The sequence below is a fragment of the Chanodichthys erythropterus genome, chromosome 22 (assembly GCF_024489055.1).
Source record: "Chanodichthys erythropterus isolate Z2021 chromosome 22, ASM2448905v1, whole genome shotgun sequence".
NCBI lineage: Eukaryota > Metazoa > Chordata > Actinopteri > Cypriniformes > Xenocyprididae > Chanodichthys > Chanodichthys erythropterus.
Genome location: NC_090242.1, coordinates 26,979,368 through 27,001,496, shown reverse-complemented (window position 1 = coordinate 27,001,496; position 22,129 = coordinate 26,979,368). Strand labels below are relative to the sequence as shown.

General features: G+C 40.8%; 1 long non-coding RNA gene across 1 annotated transcript; it reads right to left on the bottom strand.

Annotated features, from left to right (window-relative positions):
- Positions 1-1,574: 1,574 nt before the first annotated feature.
- On the bottom strand, positions 1,575-12,851 carry LOC137012160 (uncharacterized). The gene is made up of 3 exons (XR_010893555.1): positions 12,747-12,851; positions 12,070-12,135; positions 1,575-1,621 (listed from the first exon to the last, which is right to left on the bottom strand). It is a non-coding gene; the product is annotated as an uncharacterized lncRNA (long non-coding RNA).
- Between the last annotated feature and the right edge of the window lie 9,278 nt (positions 12,852-22,129).

The following is a 22,129-nucleotide window of genomic DNA, read 5'->3' as shown; positions in this document are numbered from 1 at the left end:
GAGGATAATTACATGGAAGAGAAGAGATTGTTGAATTCGTTATTTTTGTTTTGTTTTTGCGCACAAAACGTATTCTAAAATAAAATCACGTCGACCGTTTTAACAATGTCTTTAGTACTTTTCTGGACCTTGAAAGTGTTGATTATATTGCTGTCTAACGACAAGTCATATACCTCTTAGATTTCGTCAAAAATATCTTAATTTGTGTTCGAAGATGAACAAAAGTCTTACAGGTTTAGAACGACATGAGGGTGAGGAATTAATGACAGAAATTTTGTTTTGAGTTTTGAGTAAACTAACACTTTAAAGGGATAGTTCACCCAAAAATGAAAATTTTGGATTTGTCTAAGCAAGTTTTATATACTGTTATAGTTGAAGTTCCCATCTACTGCTATTATTTGACTGATAGACGGCAGCGGTTGCAGTTCAAAATCATCATTTGCGTTCGACTGAAGAAAAAAAGTCATCTACATCTTGGATGCACTGGGGGTAAGCAGATAAACATCAAATTTTCATTTTTGGGTGAACTATCCCTTTAAAAAGAAACAAAACAGATTACAAGTATTATTATTTGAATCTTTTGTCTGCAAATTCAGTATTATGTAACATATCATGAAGTGCAATTCCCAAAATGTAATATTTATGAATGAATAATTGAAAAATTTTCTTACTCAGTATTTTTACTGTACAAATTTCTAATCATTTACAATTCAAAACTAAATTTCTTTGAGAAGCAAAATGACATTTTGAAAGATATATATATATATTTTTTTTATGAATGAAAAGAGTTTATGCTTAAAACAAGAGCTCCTTTATTAACCCAAAAATTATCCAAAAACTTAAAGCCAACACAAAGAAACTGACCAATGTGATTTTTATATTCAACATTTCCTTGTTACTTTGTAACCAAATTAGGGTGCAGATCTCAGCAGCGACCTTACCCGGCTTTTCTCCTCGGGGTGTGGAAGAGAGAGAGGAAGAGAAGCTCCAGCTCTGTGGGAGGCAAAACGCCTGAAGGCCTCGGCCTGTGGCTCACGGTGAGGCGTGAATGAGCAAACCCAATGAGTTGCTGCAGTGGAGGAAGGCACGTCACCATCGCTGTGGAGATTTCCACCTTAACTGACCCTCACAACTGTACATAACAATACAGCTCCAAACCATAACACACAATATCTGCCAGCTGTTTCATAAATTGGTGAGTTTCTCCTTGAAACACGGCACCAGAATACGTTCACATCTTGAGCTGACACACATCCCCTTGACAGGTGGGCATTGTTTTATTACAGTACATGCATGAGACATGTATTGTCTAGGGTGCATATGGTAGATATTTGTGTACATACTATATGGGCTAGTATATGAACTTTCAATAAAATATGATTGACACATTTCTACCCACCTACTGCTCTGTAGGGAATACTAGCATGATGTAAACGAAGCTTGCAGTGAAGAACGTTGCACGACAACTCGTCTACTATTATTTTAAAGGGATAGTTCACAATTCTGTTATCGTTTAATCATCCTCATGTCATTACAAACCTGCATGTCTTTCTTTCTTCCACAGCGTTTCCATTGCTGTATGGAAAAGATGCACTGCTGTTCTCCAAACAACGACCAGGAGCTGTCAAGCAAAGTCAAATAAAAATCATTTAAATAATTGAAATCATTTTTTTAATTCACATTTTACCAATATTCAGACTTTTTGTATATTAAATTTCCATTGTATTGTAGTGTGATAATTGTTGACTTGTCCCAAAAAGCAGACAAAATTCTGGATATAAGTATTACTCACTAATTAACTTTGTAGAAGCACTCATACCAGAACATGTCAGTATGTTTTTTTTTTTTTTATTTCAATATCAGATAAAGCAGAAAAAATGAAACCTCTCTCTTTCCCTGTCACTTTCCAACTCTGTTTTTTTTATTTTTTTTATTTCTCAAGCGTAGAGCTCGCATTAACAGAATCTCGGATAAATGCAACTTGAGATTCTCAGTTAAATAAATGGTACCTCTCACGCGCTCACACTCTCCCACCATCAACCCCCCCAACACACTCACACAATCACACACAAGTACACACAAACGCACACACGCGCACGCAAGCACACCCGCAGAAACAGATTAAGCTCAAATCAATGGCTGGAGCTGAAGCGGAGGAGAGATTTCACCCTGGCTTCTCGTTAAGGCCTGGCTGAGGCGCGGAGGCTCGGGGGAGTGTTATTACCAGGGTGATGGTTGATAAGACGCTCGTTCCTCCACGCCGCGTCCCGCGGGACAGATACATCGCGCAGCCATGGAAACCGTAAGGCTAGGTGTTATGCTATAATTGGGCCGGTGCTTTTAACAGCACAGCCACACAGTCAGGTATGCCAGCGTCTTCAAATGAGAAATTATACCATGGTGTGTGGAGGAAGAGGAAGAGGGAGCGAGAGAGTGAGCAAGCGGAAGCGTAAAAGCCTTGGACCTTCACCTTTTATAATACCGCAGCTTCTTTCTTTATTTCGCTCTCTCTCTTCTCTCAGTTGGTAACTCTCCACATATAGCCTACATGAGCTGGGATACGTTTAAAGGAGTGAAATGTTTATTTTTATTATTATTTTACGCTCCAATCAACAAGATTAGAACATAAAAACATTTTAAAGGGTTAGTTCACCCAAAAAGGAAAATCCTGTCATTAATTAGCTTACTCGCCCTCTTGTCGTTCCACACCCGTAAGACCTTCGTTCATCTTCAGAGCAAAAATTAAGATATTTTTGATGAAATCTGATGGCTCAGTGAGGCCTGCATTTAAAGCAAGTTAATTTACACTTTCAAACGCTCAGAAAGGTACTAAAACCGTTTATGTGACTAGTGAGCGCATATCAAACTGCCAAAGCAGGGTTGCCAGGTTTTCACAACAAAACCCGCCCAATTGCTCCTCAAAACTAGCCCAATTGCATTTCAGGGGGGTCCTACAGTAAAAATCACTGTCTGGGGAGTAAAATTTGCATATTTGGCGGGACTCCACAGGTAAAATTTGCATTCCAGTGACTAAATATCAGGTTATTTTGGGTCAAGTTCAACCCGCGGACACGAAAAACAACCCACGGCAACAGTGTAAAAGTAGCTGTGCCAAAGTCACATGAACCATTGAAATTTCGAAACACTTATGATGTAATGAAGCCTCGTTTACTGAAATCACGTGACTTTGGCGTTCCGAACCACTGATTCGAAACAAGAGATTCGTAAAGTTTCATGAAGCAGTGAAATCGCCCATCACTAGATATTGTTGAATAAAGTCGTTATTTTGTTGTTTTTTGGCGCACAAAAAGTATTCTTGTCGCTTCATTAAGGTTGAACTACTGTAATCACATGAACTGTTTTAAATTTAACTTTAGTCTTTCTGGGCGTTTTAAAGTGTAAATTAACTTGCTTTCAATGCAGGGCTCACTGAGCCATCAGATTTGATCAAAAATATCTTTATTTGTGTTCCGGAGATGAACGGGTGTGGAGCGACATGAGGGTGAGTAATTAATGACAGAATTTTCATTTTTGAACTAACCCTTTAAAATGAGTTTAAAACCATCTGTTAAAGTCAAATTGAGGTCAGTATTTACCCTATGGAGGTGTTTGGTCATGACGTAAATTTGTAGGCCAACTCAGTGGGCAGGAGTCATGACTGTCAATATCTAGTGTGACATTGGCTGTGTCCGAAAGCTAGGCAGCTTTTTCGCAGTCCTATCAGGCAATGACTTTGCAGGCAACTTTACACATTAAAGTAGGCTACCTCACAAAACTGATCCTGGACATGCTTCTAAGGCTTCTTTTTTATTTTTTAGCTCAGCTATCACAAAATCAAATGCTTGTGGGATATCATAGGGCAATGAAGGATACATCTATGCTGCCTTCAAAAACGATCAGATGAAGCTATCTCAGTAGACAGGATGTGACAGGGAGTCAGACGTCCCTTGTTGCCTTCCTTCCTTCATATAGGCTATTGCCTGTGGTGTGGAGGCAGCCTTTTTCAGCTTTTGGACACAGCCATTGTTCTCCGAAGGTGGCCGAAAACTTGTTTTGAGTGTTATTTTTACATTTCTTCTTTTATTAATTTTAATACATACTCGAAAAATAGCACATGGTTAACACTATCTCCTGCTTTCTATGTACACAACCAGGATGTGAGTTTATATGCTTGATAAATGAAGTGTAATTAAGCAGACAACTGTTATAGTCGTTATGTTGCAATTTGTTTGCAACCTCTGTTCTTGAAGCACAAAACAATTTCAAAATTCACGGCCACGGTTTGAGCCAGATGCCTAAGCTGCTCGCCACCAACTGTGCAAGTTAAAGGCATAATAGGAAATGATGTCACAGATTTAACGCTCATTGCCTTGGAATGACCATTATGGTTGATTTTTTTCTAATGTATGTAAGAATACATGCATATACAAATAGTCATTTGAAGAGTGGAAATCCTAAATTAAATTAATAATACTTTGCATAATGAATTCTAATAATAAATGAATGCAGCATGGATTTATTTGCATTGTCCTCAGCAAATAACATTTTTAAATTAAATAAATGAATTCTAATATATTTTTCTTCTAAAGAGCATGCCGCCTTTTAATGACAAGCAACCTTTATTGCAATTTACCGTGGGCATTTATAACCAACTAACATAACAAACATAATAAACACACATGCATGTGTTCTGTGTTGTTTACATAGACTTTGAAAGCTCCAGGAGGGACTTGCAGGGGATGAGCGGAGAGGTAGGTACAGGGTGCAGAAATAGTGGAGAGCAGAAGAGAGGAGAGGGGGGAAGAGTTTCGACGGGCAGCCGCTCGCTCTGCAGGCGCTGTTGATTACGATCAATTTCCCTCGTATCGACGCACGCTCTGGCCCTGAGCGCTAGTCCCTCCTGCTTTTTACATGCTACGTGCTTTGTGTACCATGACACTTCTCTCTCTTCTTCCTCACTCACTTACTCTTTCTTTCTTTCTCACCTTTTCTTGCCTTCAGTTCTTTCCACCACGGCCTTTGGAGCGAGACGCACTTATGACTCATACTGAATGTGAAGCTAGGAGGTCTCTTAGGACGGCAAAGTGTGAGCAGCGCAATTAAAAACAAACAAACAAACAACAGCAGCCTGTCTCAAACATGCGTTTCCTGTTTTCCGAAATAAGTGCTAGGTTGCCGGGTGTAGCTCGGCAGCTGTTGGGATGCTGGGATGGTGTTGTCGGATTGGAGGCCGTGCGCAAGCAGACGGACAGTGGGTAGCCGTAATGGAAGGGAAAAAAGTGCTCTACTGCAAGAGTGAGACCGCAGGCAGGCAGAGTGCGAGAGGGCGCACCCCTCAACGCTCTATCTCTCCGCTCTTGGCAGCCTCCATCCAAATTAATTGCATCTCCGAGAGAACGAGAGATGGGAGAGAGAGAGAGGGCGAGCAAGATGGCCCTACCGCTAGGCTGGTATTGCTGTGGGGGAATCATTTAAAATTCTACCTCCCGTGTGGTTCCTGGTTTCCAGTTTAATGACCCCCACCCCTCTTGCTCTTACTATCTGCACCCCTCCCTCTGTTTCTTTCCGTCTTTCCGCTCGCAGCCCTAACCTCCCTAGTTGCCTCGTTCCCTTGTCCGTTCTCTCTCTGCCTCTCAGGCATCTACAGAGGACTCTCCCCCCACAACGCAGACGGCTGCCGCAGTTCCACGTAACGCCCCGCTCGCCAATTACCAATCTGACATCCTTTCCGTCCCCCCAGGGATTGCGACTCCACACCTGTTGTCACAGGCGACAAAAACGAACCCTTCCGCTGATTTCCGAGAGCCACGTGACTGACGCAGCAGCGTGCTCGAGCGAGGTGGAAGCACAAAATCGACTTGATTTCTTTCCAGAATGATTTGAATCAAGCAGTGCAGAGGACAGAGAGAACATCAGGGGTTTTCTATATCAGGACGCCCCGTGAATACCCATTGACATTTACACCGAGTTTGGCAACCGTGTGACTCACCTGTGACTGTAAGGTATAGCATGGAAGAAGAGAAGAGGAGACAAGAAGAGAAGAGGGAAAAGAGACCTAGAAGCAGGGGAGATGGGAATGGGGAGGTTGTACGCTTTGGGTTGTGGCCCACCTTGACAGTCACCGGGGTCTGGGACCATCTGGCCTGCGTGTGTGCAAGCGTGTGTGTATGTACGTGTCCTGCCAGGTCTCTGGGCTCCTGTCACCTGCATCAGTGGAGGATAGCAGGAAGGAAGTGCTCTCATTCAGCCAAAACAGAAAGCGAGAGAGAAATTGGGTGCTGAGCGCCAACCAATAAGACTAAAAACGCATACAAAGGAAAAGTCTCTATAGCACACATGTACAAGGTTAGCATGAGGTATGCGAGGTTGTTTTTTATTTCATTCTGGTTGGGTGCGGCATGTTCTGGCTCCCCTGGTCTCTCCCCCGTTTGGTCAATAGCAGCGCACAGGCTGCGGATCGATGTGGGGTCAATAGCTCTCAGACGCCTGCCTCTTTGTGCCCGTGCTGATTTAGCTAGCATCCAGCCCTCTTTCTTACAAACTAGTTTTTACTTTACAGTATGAGCATCTCACTTAAATACGTCGGTGGCCTGAAATTAGAGATGTGTCAGTAAATCTGTGACGTCCGAAGCTTGGTTCGCTCCTTTCTACCGTCTCTCTCTCTCTCTCTCTCTCTCTCTCTCTCTCTCTCTCGCCAAACACTCTTTAAAAGCTTTGAAAGCATTGACTGCTGCCTGAATCCTCTTGCATCACAACACAAACTCTAACTTAACTCCCTTGGGATTGTGTGTGTGTATGTGTGAGAGAGGGAGGGATTGTGTAAGTACTGTTAAGGGTACGTAGAATTGATATATTCCCAAGATCTTATCTCTCATCTGTTTCTACTCTCCTTCACCTTTCCACACATCTGCGTCCAGGCCAAAGTTCTGCTCCACCACAAACCTGAGAGTCTGCTTTCACCGTTGGCTTATATTTCATAGCTATGTTGTTGTGGGCCACATGGATCAATGGTTAGGGTGTGTGTTTATGTTACATGGGAGTCAGACAGTGAATTATTGATTGCAATGAAGGTAAATAAAATGCATGGATGGAGAACGTATAAATATATCTTGGATAGTTTTGCAAGTTTCACAACTGAATGCACCGGGTCGGACTAGCATGAATGCCTAGGGTGGCAGGTACTGCTTTAGTTGGCTGTTTTCTAGCAAAACCTGGCTGGTAAACCTGGTTTACCTTGCTGGTCATGTTGAAAAAACCAACATATGCTAGTTAGGTATGTTTTGAAGTATGGCAGCTGATTTGAGCTGGTCCTTAGTTGGTCATGAGCTGGTTTAAGCTGGTCCTGCGCTGGAGCTAGTTGCTTAGGACCAGCTTAAACCAGCTCAACACCAGCTAAGGACCAACTAAGGACCAGCTCAAACCAGCTGCCATGCTTCAAAACATACCTAACCAGCATATGCTGGTTATATCAACAGGGGGTGCAGATAGTTAAAGCAAGTAATCTTACTGTCTCCTGGCGGAGACAACAGAATCCCATCAGTGTTTGCAAAGAGGACATATTTACGTATTTTATTCTCAAGGTGTGAAAGGTCACTTTGTTGTGAGGGGAGGTGTTTGCATTAGCATGCTAGCAACTGACCAAAACGCCGATTGATCTGTAAATATCACACTTCATTGACATATTGGTCTGTGGCCATTTTGTGTCTGAGGTTACAACACCCTCTTCTTTATCTTTCTGACACACAAATACACACATGCACAGGCTATTTGAAACACATAAAGAGACCTAAGTGTCCTCGTCTTGCGCGTCAATGTTCCAGATCTCGCTTTCCCCCCGAAGCTAGCGGCGTGATGGAGAGGCTCCTAGCGAGCGGAGCAGCATTATGGTAATTGTCATTACCGAGGCTGGAGCGGATGCGTGACTGACGCCATTAGAGAGAGTGCAATTACAGTAGGGTTTGGCGACCTTGCTGACTGGAGGAGGTCAGGGCTTCTCATTAGAGCGGCGTGGAAGGCAGCCCAGTGTCTCCAGCCTGCCAATCAATACCAGCGCTCCCCTGGCCTGAACTAATCACAGACCTGCCGCCCAGACCCACCCTCTCAAAGAGAGCCCAGGATGAGGAACGTTGATGATGTGATACACACACACACACACACACACACACGCATTGACGTTCACAGCTAAACATCCATGTATAGATCTGTTCAAAGAATCTGAGCGTCAGTTCTGATTTTCAAGGCTGGGCGTCGCTTGAAATTTGACACTGTGAACCGTCCCTGAAACTGGAGCGTGTTAGCTGAGATTGGTCACACAACATAGCTGCAATGCACAGGAGCCAGATGTTCAGACTGCCAAAATCTATCTAACTATCTATCTTGTATCTGATGTGTGATGTCAGTGATCTACATTTTGCTGTCTGTGTGAGTGTGTATGTACATGTAGCGTCATATGTATCACCTGTGTCCAACACTCTGATGTAATGTGCAGTCACTGCAGTGCGTGAGTAATGTGTTTGTGTGCACTAGAATATACTGAATAATCATATGTTTGGCGTAGTTTGTAGATTCTTATGCTTTGAGGTGACCGTGCGTGTGTCTGTGTGTGCGGGGAAGGCAAGCTCTGAGTTAGTCGTCCTCAGAGACAGGGAACGAGAGGGGGTGGGTTGGTATTGTTGGGCCGGAGGGCTCCAGGCTCCAGCACATTTCCGCACCGTTCGCACTCCACTGCCTCAGTCACCAGCCGTGCCTATTAAATCAAGGGCCCCACTCTACAAAGACTGCCAATTATGCCCGGCCGAGCCGCCATTCTGCCTCTCTTCCTCTCTCCCTCTCTCTCATTTCTCTATTTTCCTTTCCGCAGTCGCTTTTTTGGTTAAAAGCCCAATGTGGAAAACCTGATCCCATCTCCACCAGTTCCATTATACTCTGTTACTGGTGAAGTCGAGGTGAAAACGTGAAATGGTGTAACAGGAGAGAGTTTCATCTGAGCTGGATTATAAATGTCTTTAAGACAGCTGATCTGCCAGGGTGTCTGAGCCAATTCCCATGACCGATTCCTAAAGCTTAAAACAAAAAGTTTTGGAATAGTGTATATAATCCCCCCTGTCCTAACTCTCAAAGTTCCACTAGCATTCACCCCAGATCACCCTTTATATATCCAGGCATGAGATAAATTTTAGGCTTGTGCAGACTGATAGCTACACCCAGAGAGTTGTGATATACCTGGAGGAAGCTATTTGTTAGTATTTCCATTCATCTCAATGGCTATTAACATTCTCAGGTGATCCGATCACAAGTGGCCAGTTGACAGAGACCTTGCTTTTTATCTGGAATTAACATGCATCTTAAATAAGTCTCCTCTGACCACTGCGTTCGTATTTCATCGCTTACTAAATCAGCGTGTGACTGCATGTTTTAAAGCATGAAGAAACAAATATACATACATTTTAATATCGCCACTTAAAATCTCATTGCATGCACATTATATCAGCATAACACTTATGATGTATAAATACTTAATTTAAATTATAATGGACTATCTAATTTTCTTTTTCTTTTTTTTCTTTTTTAATTGAAGAAGAACATCTCAAGGCACAGTACAAGCATTAAAATATTACAGAGTTAAGTAAGTGAGTAAAAAAAAAAAAAAAAAGAGAAAGCTTCTGCGTTTTTGCCCTTTGAATTGCCAATAAAATGAAGTAGATGTTTATGTAGGGCTGAGAATGTGTTTTACAGTTTTTGAGGAACCAACTTTGAAACTTTGACACCACTTATAATTTAAAATAGTACAGTTAACCTGCTCTTTTGTAAAATCAGTCAGGTAACCAATGAGTTGCAAACAGAAAGTAGCAAACATTGAAGTAAGGAGGATATTTTTTTTCTAGAGCACTTCCCATAATGTTTAGGTATAAAGTCAGTAAGTGTAAAGTACAAACACATTCGACCACATGAGCATCTACACTATGAAAGCAATCCGGTCGAATGCGTTTTCGACTACCTCTGGAAGTGGTCGAAAGTGGACAAGCGCAAAACATTTTAGACAATGTTTACACCTGTATTTAGCATCATCCACTTTTGATCTAATCAACCAAAATGCATATTAATACCAGGTGTAAACAGGGCCTCTATTTAATTCCTGTCTCTAAGAAGCCCCTCCTTCCTAAAAGCACAATGTGCTCTGATTGGTTGGCTGGACCAGTGTGTTGTGATTGGGCTATACCGCTTCAATCGTGTTTTGGAAACACCCCTTATCATAACCGTGGTTTTTTTTAACATGCTACCAGGCCCGGTTCCAGAATCAAATCACTGAGGGTGCTCTAGTAGAGTGCAGGTGTAGGCTAAGCAATGGCTCCACCATAGCAGTGTACAGTGTGACATTTAAGATTATTTACAGTATAAGTCAACACTTTTACCAACAATTGGAATAGAATTTCAAAAAATGTTGCTGCGAATACTTTTCTATTAATATATTACTCTGCCTTTACATTGCTTTAATTCGTTACAATTTAAACGCCATATTTCTGTCCCGTGCAGAGTGAATCCAGCATTTATATATAGATGTCACTTCTGAAACTTTATAGCATGCAACTGGACATCGATTCTCTTAGCAGCATGAAAAACAGTAGTTTTATTCAATGGATTATATAGGCTGTATCCTCGAAAGCGAGCCAAGACCGCTGTTGCTTTGTCAGTTCATCGCTATCTCAGAAAGTTCTGTTATAATCAGTGAAGCTGCCAACAATCATGTCTACACTTTGTTGTTAGTCGAAACGAGAGGTTTCGTGAGCCTGCATAACTCAGCACTGAATAAAAACTCTGCCGTTATGAGCGGAGAGTGGATTCTGACTTAAATACCTCTGATTGGCCAATGCGTTCAAGAGATCAACAGCTATGTCCGTGATTAGCTACATTGCTTACCGCTGCAAAAACACATTGTAAATAGATACATTTGACCTTCTCCAGAGCGCAAACACAAATATGCACTGGAGCGTTTGCCAAATCTGTTTCGCCAATATATTATTACAGTATCAACTGAGGGTGCTCTTGCTTGCGTTTGAGGGTGCTTAGCACCCCCGTAGATTTAGGCCTGCAAGCTACTAATGCAACTCATACAGGCTTTGCCTTAGCTTATTTAAATGAGGGAGATTGTGACGTGTATGTTCCCAGAAGAAAACTCAAGACTACAATTCAGGCATTTCAGGGAGTTCAGAAACAATGCTTACTGATATAGAGAAAGTCCCTTTGGAGTGACTTTGTGCTTGTAACATTTTTGTAAGCAGACCTTTTTCATGCTCAAACAGCAACATTAAACTCTAAAGAAAGTTGAAAATGTAAAAAAGCATAATTGGCTCTCTTAAAAAAAGACGGACAGAAACCGAAAGGAATTGATTCCTTTAATAAGTATAAACAGATTCTTTAAAATCAGAATCAGAAATGGGAAATTTTAGAACTGTGTGTTTGATTATTGCTGAAAAATGTAGTTAAGTTTGCAGAATTGCTACTTTTTAGATAGTTACTCCCTAGAACTGCCGTTTTAAGATTTCACTGCAACTATGCGTGTCTATGCATGTATAGGCATGTGTTTTTGGGGAGGTGGTGGGTCTCTGACAAGGTTGCCTTTTAAAGTGACCCGAGGCAAAGCTGTTGTTTTCTTCAACGCCTTCTCCCTGTGGACATCACGAGTCCTTAAGAGACCCAGATACCAGGCAAACACCCTGACACAATCTCCCCACACCGTCTTTGTTTTCCCATAAACTCTCGCTTGAAGACAACTTCCAAAAGCAGAGTAGATGAAGACCAAGTTAAAAGGAACATTTTTACATGAACCGCAGGTGATCCTAGAGACAAATCCGAGCATTGATATTCTGTATTTCTCTCTATATACTGCTGTCTGTGCACAGAGGCATACATTTCACGGCTGCAGAGCTTTCCAAGTGTGCGTCTCTCTCTTCTCCTCTGCCTGCTGAGATACACAACTGAACCCCAATGGATAAGAGTGGTGAGATAGTGGAGCTGTGTCAGTGTGTGTGTGTATGTGCCACACGACCGGGGTGACGGCCGCTTGTTTACCGGCCTCATTATGTCAGCTCGCTTCCTCAGAGGCTGTGGCAGGTCACGCCAAGGCCTTCTGTCCACCTACACACACACACACGCACACACACACACACACAATCAAGTATTGCAGCAATGGGGTGAAGGACAATGCAAACAATTATTTGGGATTGGACATCTCAGACAGACCACTGAAGTGGCCACTACCATTGAGCCTTCATTAAAATATGTTCATAATCTTCATCACTTGTGCACTCGTACTACACAATCTTGTTAGGAATTTTTACGAAACTGCGAACCGCTAAACATTATGTTTTCTCATATGCGTGATATAAGTAGTCGAGAATGCTCTTTGTACATTTGCATGTATCGCCAAATGCTATTTCCCCTTTCTTTCCAATTATAGGGAGATACGCTTGCATTACCTGTCAGGACAGTTGGGGCAGCACCAATAATTGGGCCAGTAGCGAACTTCCAAAAGTTGTCGGACTTGCAAAAAGCACATATAACTAATGTAAACTACTATTATTAAGTAGCTTAAAGTTAGCACAGCAGTTCATTAGGGGATATTTTTTCCAAGCACAATTCGATGTTTAAATCAAACGCCTAATTCACTGGGATAATGCGTGCTGGTGTTGTTAAATAGCATTGCGCATAGATTATATGCGGGAAAGATGTGTGCGCATGTATGTTACCTGTGTGTGTTCTCCATCTCTGCAGTCCTCACATCCATAATCCCTTTTATTGAAATCCGTGTCACCTGCTGCCTGCGTAGTCCAGCACCCTGAAGCGCCAGCCGGCTGGCACTATGATGGGCTCTGTGATGAGAGAGAGAGAGAGAGGAGATTATCAAGTCTAGTTTACTTTGATTGCATTCAATATGCAGAAGACATTAGAAAAACAAATGAATCATAAATTTCTCCTAGTACATTTTACAAGATCATAAACAATCAGATTCCATTATAAAAATGCATCTTAGATCAATTAGATCATCAATGCTGGATAAACAAGCTAAGCCGGTTCAGCTGGTGACCTTAGTTACCAGTATAAGGCATGTTGTGGGCAGACAGACAGACAGACAGATAGACAGATAGATAGATAGATAGATAGATAGATAGATAGATAGATAGATAGATAGATAGATAGATAGATAGATAGATAGATAGATAGATAGATAGATAGATAGATAGATAGATAGATAATGCTCTAGGATCAGTTTCCTCACCCCAAATATAAATCATAATTACTAGAGAGAAGAAAAATACTGCCGGCTGTGGATAACTTTATAATTTGCTGAGTGCAATTATTAGATTATACTGTATATGTGTGATTATGGTTCATGCAAGAACAACTAGCTTAAAGGGTTAGTTCACCCAAAAAGGAAAATTCTTGTCATTAATTACTCACCCTCATGTCGTTCCACACCTGTAAGACCTTCATCTTCGGAACACAAATTAAGATATTTTTGATGAAATCCGATGGCTCAGCGAGGCATGCTTTGAGAGCAAGATAATTAACACTTTCAGATGCCCTGAAAGGTACTAGAAATATATTTCAAACAGTTCATGTGATTAAAGTGGTTCAACCTTAATATTATGAAGCAACGAGAATAGTTTTTGTGTGTCAAAAAAACTAAATAATGACTTTCTTCAACAATATCTAGTGTTTAAAACACTCCTTCATGAAGCATCGAAGCTTTACTAATCTTGTTTCGAATCAGTGGTTCGGAGCGTGAAAGTCACGTGATTTCAGTAAACGAGGCTTTCGTTACGTCATAAGTGTTTCTAATTTTTAATGGTTCATGTGACTTTGGCAGTTTAATATGCGCTACGAACCACTGATTCGAAATAAAAGATTTGTAAAGCTTTGAAGCTTCATGAAGCAGTGTTTTGAAATTGGCCATTGTTGAATAAAGTCGTTATTTTGTTTTTTTGCCACACAAAAAGTATTCTTGTCGCTTCATAACATTAATAAGGTTGAACCACTGTAGTCACATGAACTGTTTTAAATATGTCTTTAGTAGCTTTCTGGGCTTTAAAAGTGTTAACTATCTTGCTGTCAATGCAGGCCTCACTGAGCCATCGGATTTTATCAAAAATATCTTAATTTGTGTTACAAAGATGAAAAAGGTCTTATAGGTGTGGAACAACATGAGGGTGAGTAATAAATGACAGACTTTTAGTTTTTTAAAAGAACCAACCCTTTAAAAGTTCGACACAGACTCTATTGAAGGTTATTGCAAGGGTTGTGTAAAATTAAGAATTGGCTTACTTTAAATTCATGAGTGTAAATTTGAATTTAATTGGCCACACACAACATGATTTACAACTCAATGTCTTTTGAGAAATCAAGTGTTTTTACACCTTGGTCTATAAATGAAAAGTTAATTTTTACAAAAGTTTAATAGTTTTTATAACCCTAAAACTTAAAGATTTTAAGTTCTTTCAACTTTGAGAGCCATCATTTAAATTCTGTCTCAACCTTTTTTTCTTAGTTTTATACATTTCTTTTGAATTTGAAGTATAATTTGAATTCTACTTCCATAAATTCAGATTCAAATTGCAGTATCGCATCCTGAAATTTTAAAGCATTCTCAATTCAATAGTGAATTTTGAACAACTCTGGTCACATTTTATTCGATGTGATTAGAAAAATTAGTGGTACATTCTTTTCAGTGTGTTGTACCATTGCTTACTTTGGTGTCAAACTGACAAAACACTGAAAATACGTCTTAGAAATACAAATACAAAACAATTCCAGTGGACACTTTTTATATTATGGAAAACATGGCTTGTCAAGATTACATATGACCTCAGACCAGGCTGCACATTTATCCCTCACAGCCTTGTTTACACATCTTGCAAAATGAAATATGCCATACTAAGGTTTGCTAAAATGAGTTTGGGAATTTTAAGCTAGTTCAAACTGGTCTAACACTTTTTCATATCTGTAAACATAAATTGCTGATATAGATCCACTACTTTGTTTTGTAACACACCGCTTCACTACAGATTAGGGATTATTTTTGTATTCTGTTGTGTTTAATTATTAGAATAAGAATCTAACTCGATCCTGTCTGGTTCTGGTTTCCAGCCTCAGGGTAGATGGGCGTCAGTGGGCGGCCATTTTGTGATGTGAGCTGAGGAGAAGAGCATGTCCTGCGCTCCCTCATGGATCAGCTCAGATGTTTTCACTCCCTCTGCTGTGCACCTGGGAGTGAGGGCCATGCGTATCTGCCGAGGAAGAGAAAGAGAGAGCGAGGGGAGGTGGGGGGTAAGAGGAGAGATAGATATATCCCCGTTCAAGCCTGTGACACATTAATTATTAACAAACTCACAGTAAATGCGTAAACTCTCCCTCTCCTGTCCTCTCATCCCTCTCTCCTCCTCTGCTCACCGTCTAGTCTTCAGTCATTCAGTTCCTTCAGCGCTCTGTTTCCAACAAACACCTTTCCCTCTTTTTCTCTTTCTCTTCTGCATACAGCCATCCTCTCTAAACCTGTTTTTTTTTTCAGTGAGTTTTCCCTCGTTCTTTTTTCTTCTTTTAGTGAAGTGCAGTGTGCTGCTCGTAAAATGAAGTGGAGCATGTCGATTGGGGGGGTGGAGGACGCGGGAGGGTGGGTGACAGCGGTGTCAGGCACAAGGCCCCAAGAGAAAGATGGAAACTCAGAGAAAAAGAGAGAAAAACGGATGGCATGAGATGGGCTCTGTGAGTAGTTTCAGGTGGAGCCTAGAACAGGAAGCTGAAAATTCAACATGAGAAAATTCAACATTTCATTTTCAAAAGGATATTTTTATCCATTGCTAATTGATTAGATCGTGACAAGTTAAGTACCAGAATGGATTTAGGTGGTGTGTATAAAAAAAAAGACATAAAATGGTGAAGTCAGCCAAAAAAATAACATTATTTGCAAAAATCGTAACTTTAGGGGAATGGCAGCTTGTCACGAAGGCCCACACAAAAAAAAGTTGGTTAGTTCACCCAAAAAATGAAAATTCTGTCATTAATTACTCACCCTCATGTCGTTTCAAACCCGTAAGACTTTCGTTCATCTTTGGAACGCAAATGAAGATCTTTTTGATAAAATCTGAGAAATTTCTATCCTTCTAGACAGGCTATGCAATTGCAATTTCGACGCTTCAAAAAGTTCATAAAGAGATTGAAAAACTGAGTGGTTTGGTCCAAATTTTCAGAAGAATTTTTCGGAATTTGCGTAAAACACACGAGAATGAAACCCAATGGTTACGCAGCACGTCTGAGCTTCCGGAAGAGGTTTGTTCTCACTCGTCATTCAGGTTTGGTTGAGCTTCTTTTAATGGTCGCTGATCAGCGTTTACATGTGAATAAAATCTGTTTATCATAAAAAGTGACAGAGTCTCTTCAGAAAATTTGAACAAAATCATTCAATTCATATGGATTAGTTTTCCAATCTCTTTATGAACATTCTGAAGCATCAAAGTTGTAGTTGCGTAGCTGTCTAAGGAGGGACAGAAATCTCTCAAATTTCTTCTAAAAGAGTTCAATATTTAGCACCAAAAGGTGCATATTAGCACCTTAGAGCAGTAATATGTACTCTTAATGTACTTCTATGCCCCTTTTAAGGGTAAATAAAGGGATCTACCCCAGTGACTACACCATTTTTTTTTTTTTTTTTGCTGAGAGGGCAGGACAAGGTTTTATATTCTGATGAAAAGTCATGAAGCCATCTTTATTTCATATAATATATATTGTTGTTCACCATTGCCATGAAATGGAAGTTGCGATTGTCTTTTCTTCCCATTGTAATGTTTAGTAGAGTGAAACGGCTTCTCGAACAAGAAAAAAAAAAAAAGTAGGACGGGACATTTTGTCTATCAGGAATTGTTTGGATTGTTGCTGTTTGTTGTTAATAGACTGCATTAGTGCCTGCCCACTTTTTCAGCTGCGTTGGTTCCATAAGTATTTTTTCCATTCATTTTCCCCATAAGGTTTTTTTTTTTTAAAGTCTTTGGGGTCATGAATTGAGAAATCTGCTTTTCATTGAGCTTTTGATATATAAGAAGTCATCATACTATAAGAATATCCTGTGAGTTTCAGAACTGAAAACTTCCTTGTTAGTCGAATAAAAGGCCCAGGCCCAGCGAACGACTCATCCTGGAATGTGCCAATGAAACGCCGCCTCCGCTGAAGAAATCAATTGCAACGTTAGCCCCGCCCACTGGCATGTTAGTGAGATAAGGAGGAGAGAAGAGCGATACAGGACTAAAAATAACATCAGCTAATGCTAGGAATATGGTTATTTATGTTCCAAAATGTGAATGTCTCAGTCTCATTTTGATGAACGATTATTAGGGGACATTAATTTAAAAAAAATAATGATGCACACAAATTTATATTTATGCTTAAAATACAAGAAAAATTATTTGCCAATGTGGTACAGAAAAATTAAGTTATGAGAACCAAATTTAGATAGATTTAAAACTGGCAAGCTTGCTGTAAGGATTTTTTAATTTTTTTATTTATTTATTCTGGTCATTTTTCTTGTCTCGAATCTCATTGTTTTTTGTTTTAAGGATAAATCTCCCAAAATTCTTAGATTTTACTGAAATTTGACCATTTTTCTGACTGTATGGGCTGTGAAATAAGATTAAAAAGTAACATTCCGGTAAGTTTCTAAACACAAAAACCAACACACTTATACATTCACACAGACTTCAGTCCTCGATTAACTTCTACCACACTGTAACCTCTCCCTACTTTGCTTTACTTGGACCTTGTCATGAATGTAGTCTCCATGGACACTGTCTCCATGGGCATGGTCTCTACGGACAAAAATCTCAACACACTGCTTTGTGTATGTGAGATTGTGAGTTTGCAGGTGTGTGTGCAGTGTGGTATCCCCAGACCAACACTGTAGCTTTCATCAGCGCGCCCTTGAGTGGGCCTGCTTTCACACGAGCAGACTTACAGGACACAGACTCCCCGCAAATGGAAAAACCCGCTGCTGCTGGGACAGGAAGTCCAGAAGCTGCAGTGGTGAGGTCATCCCTTCACTCCCGGACTGGGACGACGGTTAGAGACTGATCAGCGACCACAGAGTTGAAGGACACAGACACACCCTTCAGATGTAAACTGTGTGTGAGAAAAAAAACAAGCTTCGGCGGTCTTCGTGCCATCACCTGGTCAGCAGTAATGGAAAACATGCACAAACCATTTGTTTTTCATTTGCGCGAAACTATTTTTGCTCTCCGACACACACCCACTCAGAAACACGCACGCCGTTGACACACATCGAGAGGACAGCTGCAGTGAGCGTGGAACAGAGGACAGTGTCTCTGGCCCTTCGGTCTACCTCACCATGGCAACACTTCCTCCTGCGCAGACATCGCAGCTGGACCAGATCTACACACACATACACACAAAGTAACGCAGTTTAAAGCCACTTAACTGGCCTATTTTCAGAACCTATGCGACATAAAACTATAATGTCATGATCTCGGCAATTGTATAAGCCTCTGAGGGACAGCAGGAAGTTTAGCTTGTTTAGTGCTTTGAGAAATTCTTATTCCTACCACCACATCAATTCAAGTTTGAAGTACAGCTTTCATTTTTTTTGTCACATAGACTTCCATTCAAAAATAGCTAGAACAGAATGAAACAAAGCACAATGGTCTGAGTTGAACTACTTCTAACGTCACACAGCACTTTATATATATATGATGCTCATGGCATGAGATGCTGAAAAGATATGCAATCCAATGCAATAGTCAAAATATGTGCGCATGCACCAAAAATGCTACCAAACTTGATAGCTAAATGGATTGCTATTTACTATCATTATATATCGACATATGCTTTTAATTTTATTAATTAATCTGTATATTACCAGTATAAACCTGAGTCAGTGTGACTTTTTGCTTATGTCACATTTTCACACACCTGCATATTTATTTTATAAATGGCAGACACCAGGGAGCAGTGTGTGCGAGATTCGCGCATATTAGAGAGAGAGAGAGAGAGAGATTGAGAGGGGAGGCAGGAGTGTGGAAGTGGGTCATCTGTAACATAACAAGTTCCTCACACGAGTCCAGCCTTCATATCTTCTCTTCAACTCCAGACATTTCTCCTCCGTCTTCCTGATTCTGTCCCCTTATTCTTGGTACTCGCAGTTCCTAAATGAAATGCAAACATTTGGTGATTCCATTAGCAACAATGAGCATTACAGCGTTTTCAACACAGAGCAATAGCTCGAAATGGTGCGGTCACATTAATGAAATTTTGTGAAATTTTCCATGCAAAAACACGTACATTAACCTTTGTCATAGTGTAGTGCTGCATAAAGCACAGCATACACAGAAGTCACTTTCAAACTCCTGTTGATCAGTGTGGCGAATTTGATTGACCAACTTGATCCCAATGTGAAATTTGCATGGGGAAATTTTTTGCCCTCATGTGAAATTCCCTTTTGAAATGACTGTATTTTGCCTGCAAAAATGTGCAGAACAATGGTAAATGTAACTGTACCTTAAAGGATTAGTTCACTTTCAAATAAAAATTAGCCCAAGCTTTACTCACCCTCAAGCCATCCAAGATGTATATGACTTTCTTCTTTCTGATGAACACAATCGGAGTTATATTAATAAATATCCTGACACATCCGAGCTTTATAACGGCAGTGAACTGGACCAACGAGTATGAGCTGAAGAAAGTGCCTCCATCCACATCCATCCATCATAAATGTGTACTCCACAAGGCTCCGGGGGGGGTTAATAAAGTCCTCCTGAAGAGAAGCGACACGTTTGTGTAAAAAAAAAAAAAAAATTCCATATTAACAAGTTATGAAGTAAAATATCTAGCTCCCGCCAGACCGCCTTCCGTATTTCAAATTAGTTCAAAACGCTTATGCTACATCCTACTCCTTCCCTATTCAACTTACGCAAAAAGCTTAACTGACGCGATGCCAGTTCCATTTTTTCGTAAGTTGAATACGGAAGGCTGTCTGGTGAAAGCTAGATATTTTACTTCGTAACTTGTTAAACATGGATTTTTTTTTTTTTTATACAAATGCATCAATTCCTTTCAGAAGGCCTTTCTTAACCCCCCGGAGCCATGTGGAGCACATATTTATGATGGATGGATGTGGATGGATGCACTTTCTTCAGCTGTTTATCACTGCCATTATAAAGCTCGGATGCGTCAGATATTTTTTAATATATATCTGAGATTATGTTCATCAGAAAGAAGAAAGTCATATACACCTAGGATGGCTTGATGGTGAGTAAAGCTTGGGGTAATTTTCATTTGAAAGTTAATTAATACTTTAAGACCAGGAAATATATATTATGACTTTAAATGCATAATATAAGTAATTTCCTAAATTTTCTAGTGCAAACTTGCTCTTGTTTGGATGCATAAAAACACCTTTTGAAGAACCTTTACCTTTAAAAAAAAAGGTACCTTGGTTTTATACAATGGAAACCATGGTAAAAACCATAGTTAAAAAAAAAAAAAAAAACATTGGAATACCTTAGTATTCTTAAAAGTTACTAAAGTTAACTTTTTTATATCATATATTGTAGTAACCAAAGAATACCATGGTATATACAGTATCAAAATACCAAGGTACTCCCATCGTGTATTGCCATTAAACTGACTATAACAGTAAGTATTTGTAAGTGTAATACCAAACCGTGAAGGTCAACTACAAGAAAGCAGATAATAGTAAATTATAAAAGAACAAACAGTGGCAGTGTTTGCTAGCATCCTGATAGCATGTAATTATTCCAGCAGGTATGAGGGAAACTGTTAATGTTATCTGCCTCATTGCACTTTCAAGTGTTTTTTAAACTGTCCCTGCCGTACACAAGCTGAGATGAAGGGAGAATCATCTACACCTCGCACACACACAAACCCACACAAACAGGGTCTCTCCCCCTGCCCACTTCCTCTGCAGCCCATGGTGTTTCCGTTGGGGTGAGAGAGTGCCAGCTCTGTCCCCCCCTGCTCCCCAGTGGGGTCCTGCCTCCTGGCATCTGTCAGGGCAGCTGTCTCTCTGCTCATACCGTGCCCGTCCTCCACGCAGCACTGCACGCTACAGACACACACACAGGTTTACTCAGAGCAGTGATTATATCGCACACACAAGCACAAGCTAACACACACAGTTTACTTTAGGCAGACGTAGATATTTTTTTTTTCCTCAAATAAACTCAGCCATGCTCAGAATGATGGGAGTGACATCTGCAAAACTGACATACAAATTAATTTACATAAATAGTACAATACGTGACAGTGCTGCAGGACCATGTGTCAGGTAAAAACAACATAAACATGACAGCTTTAGCCACTGATTTGGCTGGAAATAATGACACGCAGGTGAAAACACACAGTGGTGGCTGATTGCAATCTTTTAGCACACACACAAGCACACGAAGACAGCTAAGAATCACATCACGAGGGGAAGCTACAACCTAAAAACAGCCTAACAATCAGTGGAAACCTGAACATTTCAGCTGGTGCGAGTGCGGTTGTGTTATGTGCTAGAGAGAGTGTGTGTATCCAGGTGTGCAAGCACCACAGGAGGTAAAAATGAGAACGTGAGGTTCGCAGGTGTTAGCGAACACTCCGTCAAGCCCTGTAAACACGCACACATATGTAAATGAGAACAAAGGATAGGACAATAACTAAACATAAACAGCTTTACAGCACTTAAAGTTATCTACTACAAATCTCAGTGACTCAAACACACTTAATGAAGTTTCTTGGTCACTTTTGTGAACACACACACACACACACACACATACACCTCCTGTTAATAGGGAGGGGGCAGCCAGCATGGATGCGGCCCTGATTAATTGGGCGCGACACAGGGAAGTGGGTCTGGAAACTACCTGGCAATTTCCTGCAACCCCCCTTCTCTCTCTCTCTCCCACTGTCCGTCTCTCTTGCTCTCTCTCTCTCTGGAGTGAAGAGAGTGGGCAGGTGGGCTGCTGGGAGGAGTGGCGGCAGCTCTGCGTTGATATTCCACTGGCGTCCAGCTTGCCCGTCGCCCTACATAGCAGGCGCTCCCTCTGGCAATGCCTGGCTTGGCTCTAGGCTC